Below are 7,253 nucleotides of genomic sequence, written 5' to 3'. Positions count from 1 at the left end.
TAACATGGTGTAATAGGGTTTTTGCAGAGCCATCCAATCAATAAGCTCAGATATAGAAGCTTTTCCTATCCACCCCTCTCTAAATCTCATTTAAGTACTAATTGTTTTTGCTCGTGTGTGTGTGTGTGTGTATTTATATCATATCAGATCTTGTGTCTATGCTACATACGAAATCGGGAAAATATTAATAAATAAAAAAATCAACATTTTTAATGATACAAATTCATAATCGGATAACATATACATGTGTTAATGTTGTCAAACAATATCACGACAATAACATTTTTTATTTTATTTTATATGAATAAGTTGTTTCTCAATTACCTTGGAGCTAGCTGATAGAATCAATTTTAAAGGTTAAAAAAAAAAAAAATTAATTAATTAATCACTATTAGCATATATTTTGGGTTTTGACCAGTCCAAAAAGTATAGGTTTCTTTTTTCTGGTTTATGAACATGATATATATACACACACCTATAGAAAAAATTAGTATTTAGTCCCTACCTTTTAATGTGCATTGACTGAGACCTTCAGTGTTTAGATTTTGATTAAAGTTCCTAACATTAATGTATTAGTGAATTACATGTCGGTTACATAATTTTTGAAAATAAAAATTAGTAATTGATTTAGGATTTTAATACTCACACCCTTATTAAATTCGTAATTAATTTTCAATTTAAAACATTTCCAAAATATGAAAGATAAAATTAGAATAAGTTTGTATCCATTAATTCATATGTACCCATTCATATAATTTTTCAATTTTTTTTCTAATTTTAAATGTACCCATTCTTAAATATACCAATTCGTTATATGTAAAATGTACCCTTTTTCAATATAAAATGTACCCATTTTTTATATAAAATTCATTCAATCTTTTTTCTAATCCATTTTTTAAACTTAAATGGGTACATTCTATTTCGTTAATTTGATAATGTATTCATGTCATGTTTAATAGAAGATAATTAATAATGTTACTAAGCCTAATATCTTTTTTTTTTTTTTTTTTTTTGTGTTTTTGAAAATTGTATCCATGTTTTGGTACAACAATTTTTTGGTTAGTTTTGATGAACGTACCATGTATATACACACACATATACAATATATTGGAGAGTATAACTTATCTTTAATATTTTTAATCCCATAAATTATGGGTTTTATTTAAAATCTTATTAATATAAATAACTACAAATTTCATTTTTAATATAAAATTATAATAATCTATATAGAATACATTATTACATTAATGTTAGGGATTTCGATCAAAAATTAAAACCTACAAAGGTTTCAATCAAAGAACATTAGTAATTAGTATAGCAACCGTATCCAAAAGTCCCCCATATATGTATATGCATGAAATTATACTAATTAACCGATGCAATTAATTGGAGTTTTGGTCACCAATTCCATAAAAAGATAAAACATTGACCCCAAAGAAATAAAAAAGCCTCTGGAAAAAAAATAAATAAATAATCCAAAGATAATGATTAATCAACTGTGAGTTGGTTGCTCAGTGGTAAATGGCGGACTGCGAGGCTTCCTTCAATCATTACAAAAAATGTGTGGAGGTCTCGAGTTCGAAACCCGTTGCTGGTGTGGAAGTCAGACTTTATGATCAATGTGAGTCTTCATAACCCCTGAAAAGAGTGAATAACCGTGGTTTACCACTCATTACCCCTCATTTTGAAAAAAATAAAAAAAAACAGGGAGAGAGAAAATAAAGATAATGATCAATCAGAAGTTGGGAAAGAATCTTATTCCTGAGTTCCAGCGTACAACATATACACACATGCAACCCGGAAGGTAACCATGTAGGTGTCCACTAACCAATTCATGATGATGTACAAGTTAAAAATATATATACAAGTTAAAAATTTACTATTTTATTTCACATTTAAGCAACGGGCCCTGTGCCTCTGGGCTGGCCAATCCCAGAAGAATGTCGGTTGTGTAAAATTTAGGAGGGAGGGCATGGCACGGCAATGGCATGCGGTGAAATTTAAAATTAAAAAAAAAAAAAATATAGGAATCCAAGTAATTGATTTTGGTTTTGCGTTTCCCAGTAGAAAGCTCATCACGGTGGTCCACTCGAAATGTCCTTTTTCTTCTTGACCTGCTCTGACCTTATGCTGTATGTTAGATGCTACCCAATTATATATATATGGGGATCCCCTTCTTTTGTAAAAAATGGAGATTAGTTGTGGCGCTTACTCTATGTCGTACTTTAACAATTTGATTATTTTGTAAGTATCGATTTATAAATTATTTTTGAAAAAATTCAATCCAATGCAAAGTCATTTGTACAATTAATTATCATGATGAAATATGTCAATTTTTTAAATTGGATGCCTCATTATCTGGTTAATGTTTTATAAAGATGATTTATGAGATACAACTTAAAAAATAAATGGTTTAAATCGTTAAAGTTCAATGTGGTGTAGGCCCCACAACACTTCCATTTTTAAAAGTAAATAAAAACCCATCCCCCTTAAGGCTATATATTTTCACAAGAGAGAGGGGAGGAGGAGAGATAAGTGGTCCAGTCACCAGTGCTTGCAGTATGTATGAGATTCCCAGATTCCCAGACTCCCAGCTAATAGCATTATGATAATCCTCCCTGCTGCAGAAAACACTTTTGCTTTTCCTGTATCCTACATGCATACATTTCTTTCTTCAGGCCCCGGTCAGTCGTACATTTGTTTGTGTCTTGTGTTACTCTTTGGGTTTACAACTTTTGAGAGTGAGAGAGAGAGAGAGAGAGAGAGATAGAGATAGAGATAGAGATAGAGAGAGTAGCTGGATACATACAAGGCAGATGAGCCTAAACTTATATTCTCTTTTCTTCTCCTCTATACGTTCGTTCATTGTATAGCGCAGATGGGAAAATGAGCTCACTGATCCACTAGTTAACTGTGCGCATGCAGGACAAGGAATATTATTATTCTGATCATACTGTCTAGGAATTAGGAAAATCTTATGTATATAATCGGAAAATCTGGAGTACTCCACATTAATTATTGAAGAAGCAGCCACTTAAGAGTCTTTAGATCCAATTTAATAACTATCGACGAAAATTTATCACATATCTATTTTTTTTAAAAAGAAGATTACGATATTTCATTTATTGGTAAAATAGCATTACAAAAACATATCATGAAGAACTAGATTCGAAAGGGGTCCTTGCAAACTATAACTGAAATTATTACAATAAAGCATCACTAATCGCAAAGCAATGAGTAAACTTCAAGCACTCGTCCGAACTCATCAAGAACCGCACAATTGCACAGATCAATAAAATTGTTAAACTTCATATTACAAGGAGATCATGTGAGAACAAAATCTCCAACCATAAATTAGGATAGGGAGTACAATATATACGGGTCAATCACATCACCTAATAATCGACATGATCTTAGAACACCAAATGAAGCAGATCCAGCAAATCAAATAGCTCCACTATTCACACAAAGATCCAAAAGAGGTAGCTAGCACACCAAAACAAAAATCAAGTTCATGCACTCTTCTATAGAAGCAATCAAACTAGCAAACTCTTGTACAGAGAAAAATCAAACCAAACTCCAAGACAATTCTTGAAAATTATTAAACATAAACAAAATAAAAAGATAAAATTATGTCGCCACTCCATATCTTTTGGACATCAGAAAGTCATATCACTGAACTGGTTAAACCCAAAGTGACTAAACTCGATCCTGACACAATTGAACAACTTTTATGGCTTCCCGCTTCAACCCTATATCAAAGGTGTTAACTGAATCCAAAACCTTGTGTTAACTGTATGCGTGGGCCAAAAAATGATTACTATCACAGTGACTCCAGCGTTTCACGAAGACAATTCAACACCAAATAAAGTAAACATAAAGTGAAAGGGAAGAGAGAAATAATGATTTTCATTTTCAAGAAGACTATCGAGGATCCCAAAGCCAAAGACAGGAACCAACGGCAAAAAATATTTCCTTTGTTTTTTCGCTAAACGGCTAGGGTAAAAAACAAAAAAAAAAAAAAAAAACAAAACAAAAACAATCACATATCTATTTAGTTATATTATTGTTAGTTTTTTGGTTTCTTCAAAGTTTTTTCAATTTTTTGGTTTTTTTTTTCTTTTTTTTGTTTTTTTTTGGCATTTTTTACTTAATCTTTACTCATTTGATTTGTCATCTTAAAGAATCAAAGAAATAAAATCTCTAATTGTCTTGAAACTCTATGTTTTTACTTTGTCGAAAAAGAGAATTGATAATGGATAATGTTATGCAATCAAATCGCCAAGACCACAACTAAAAATTTAGGAAGCCCTAAATTTGTGTTAGATTTATGAACCAACGGTCTAAATTAAAATGTAATTTTGTCCGAATGGTTAGACAAACCATATGAGATATTCAACAGATGCTAGCTAGATTGGAATAATGGGATTTATCTGCAGGATTAAATATATATTAAAAAAATAAAAAAATAAAAAATAAGTTTCTTATTGTTTAAAGAATGTTTAAGCTTAGAAATTAGAAAATAATCATATAACTTCATGAATCTCTTGTGATAACAAAACGTAAGCGAATTAAAAGACAAAACACAGAGAAAAGAAATTATTCTAGCTCCTTTTGGGGTTATTAACCAGAGATCATGAGAAATATCCATGAGACAAGCGTGGAACAAGATGGATGGATTTTGGTGTCATGTGTCACGACTCATGAGAGAGCCGATGTTGTGTCAGGCTTCGACCTTCTTTTTAACCAGATCCAGCATCTAATTTTACCGTAATTTGGGCCAAAGCTATTTGCCACGGTTTGTTTTTTTCCAGTGCCCCTCGTTATATGTGTTATGGTGAAATGATTAAAGTCTCATGGAAAATAATACATGTGACAACCAGTAAAATGACAGAAACGCCATAATTAATCTCTCTGCAAAAGTAGAAGCATCTTATCTCATCACATCCATGTAGAATAAAAACCCTAAAACATCCACATGAAGAAGAAGAGAGAAAAAGATAAAGTACCTTTACAGATCAGAAACATCAGCCTCCATACTTTGTAAATTACAATGCTGCCCCTGTGGAATATGATTATAATTACCCAACATGACCATAATACCCTAGCTAGCTAGTTCTAGCTAAAATCTTTGGAAATGAGAAAAAACTAAAGCTTTGAAACTATCTGCAAAATTGAAGAGGATGAAGAAATAGAACAAGATGACGAGACGCAGGCATGGACATGGGTTTTATATGCTTGGCTCCTCATACGCCATCCACAGAGGCCATCGATGTTCGGTGGGACTCTGCAAATGGCATACAGGGAGCCAGGCACATATATATACATATATGCATATGTATGCATGCGTGAATCATGCTAGCTAGCTATAAATATATGCCACTAATTAACAAAACCTACATGGGTCAATTGATGAGGTATTTCTTACATATCTACCAGCTAGGGTTTTTAGAAAATATTCAATCCTAAAACCTAATCTAATGCTAACCCAACATCCTACCCTCCTTGAATATGAATACTATGCATATGTATGCTATAAAAATGAGTTATTTTGTATGCGACATGGGTTTTTGAGGGAGAGCAAATTATGCATGGACTTGGAGTGAAAAAGATTTTGTAGGGAAAGCTAGATCGGAGAAGCTTTGCCATGGCTATAGAGGGTAAGACAAGGAGAGGTTGCAGTGGTGGAGATTGAGAGAGAAGAGAGAGAAGAGAGAGAGAGAGAGAGAGAGAGAGAGAGAGAGAGAGGGTCATATATTGAGGAGAGAGAAGAGGGGAGCGAAAAATGGGATAATGATGGGAACTGGGTCATAATCAAAATGGAGTTTCAAAGCCCCACAGGCATAGAGGAAGACCCATTTGAATGGGCATAAAACAAGCAAACCAGACTCCAGAGGGTTAAACTTAGGGATTTAAAGGGGTAAAGCCTAATACTTTGTGGGGTTTTCTTTTTCTTTTTTTCTTGTGTGTGTGGGATTTTCAGAGTGGAAGGAGGAGAATGTGGGGTTGGACTTGCACCCCCAGCTATTGCCCTCTAAATATAGGCACCAAACCAACCAGGAGAGAGCAACAAAGACATGGGACCGAGAGAGAGAGAGAGAGAGAGAGAGAGAGAGAATAGGGTGGGTTGGGTTAATAACCACGCAATTTCCTAAGCTAGGCCTTATGCTGTTTGAAATCTCCTTTTCTGGGTCGTAAAGCAAACTTTACTTTTCTCTTCTCTGAAGCTCACTTTGTCTGGGAGTGCTTGGAAGACATGGATTCCTTCATCCCTCGCCCTACTTTCATTTCCTTTTTAAATAAAAAAAGATAAAGTGACCTAAAAGAGAAAAAGGAAAGAATACCATAATTTTATCATCTTTTTCTTTTTGTACCATCACCTCTTTAATCTTTATATTCCTTTTTCCTTTTTCATACCCTTCACACATATTTTATTACTAAATTTCATTATATAATACTATTTTGCTTCACCAACAGATATTTGTACTTAACCTCACCTTTTGTTAGATATTAAAATTAGAATAATCCATGACATGTTGCTGGCTTTACCTAATTCGACCTTACTTCCGTCTGATGTCCATACAGGTTGCATCCCACAGTCAACACTTTGAAGAACAATATTGGGCTAAAGGTTTTGAAGAAGTATCCTCGAAGCTATACCAAAATTCATGTTTATATGATTGGAACTATTCGTATTATAAATTACTATGTAAAGATTATCATAATAAAAAAAAATCAATAAAATATAAGATAGTTTAGTCACTAAAGTATATAAAAACAGATGGTCGACACCGGTAAAATATTACGGGTGTTCTATCTATTTGCTACAACTAATTGATTAAACAATCATACCTTTAATTAATCTTTTGCATAATAATTTATAATACGATTAATTTCAATTATAAATACGAAAATCCATGAACCGATCACGAACTACTTTAAGGAGAATTTGCTACATTATCTTGTGGAGCCAAGTAGTGCTCCACTTAGAATTACCCTTTTAATATTATCTATTTTATAATCTAATATAATATAATGTACATGTTATAGATATATAAAATAAATAATTTGGAGCACAACCATCAATCTATATATAATCAATCAAAGAGTAATGCTCTCCTAAGGACCTAAAAATGAGGTCATGTGAGACGAATCAAGGCTCAGGAAGAGGGCATTGTCACGTTATCTAGCACGATGATGAAATCCCTAGTGCAACAAATCAAGCTCTCACACACTAACGTTAACACTAGTAG

General features: G+C 32.8%; 1 long non-coding RNA gene across 1 annotated transcript; it reads right to left on the bottom strand.

Moving 5' to 3' along the window:
* Positions 1 to 2,400: 2,400 nt before the first annotated feature.
* Positions 2,401 to 6,105, bottom strand: LOC125468708. The gene is made up of 2 exons (XR_007251073.1): positions 5,010 to 6,105; positions 2,401 to 2,911 (listed from the first exon to the last, which is right to left on the bottom strand). It is a non-coding gene; the product is annotated as an uncharacterized LOC125468708 (long non-coding RNA).
* Positions 6,106 to 7,253: the final 1,148 nt, after the last annotated feature.

The sequence above is a fragment of a genome, unplaced genomic scaffold (assembly GCF_019419815.1).
Source record: "Pyrus x bretschneideri cultivar Hongxiangsu unplaced genomic scaffold, Pyrus_bretschneideri_v1 Contig4, whole genome shotgun sequence".
Taxonomy (NCBI): domain Eukaryota; kingdom Viridiplantae; phylum Streptophyta; class Magnoliopsida; order Rosales; family Rosaceae; genus Pyrus; species Pyrus x bretschneideri.
This window is presented reverse-complemented; position numbering and strand designations above follow the sequence as displayed.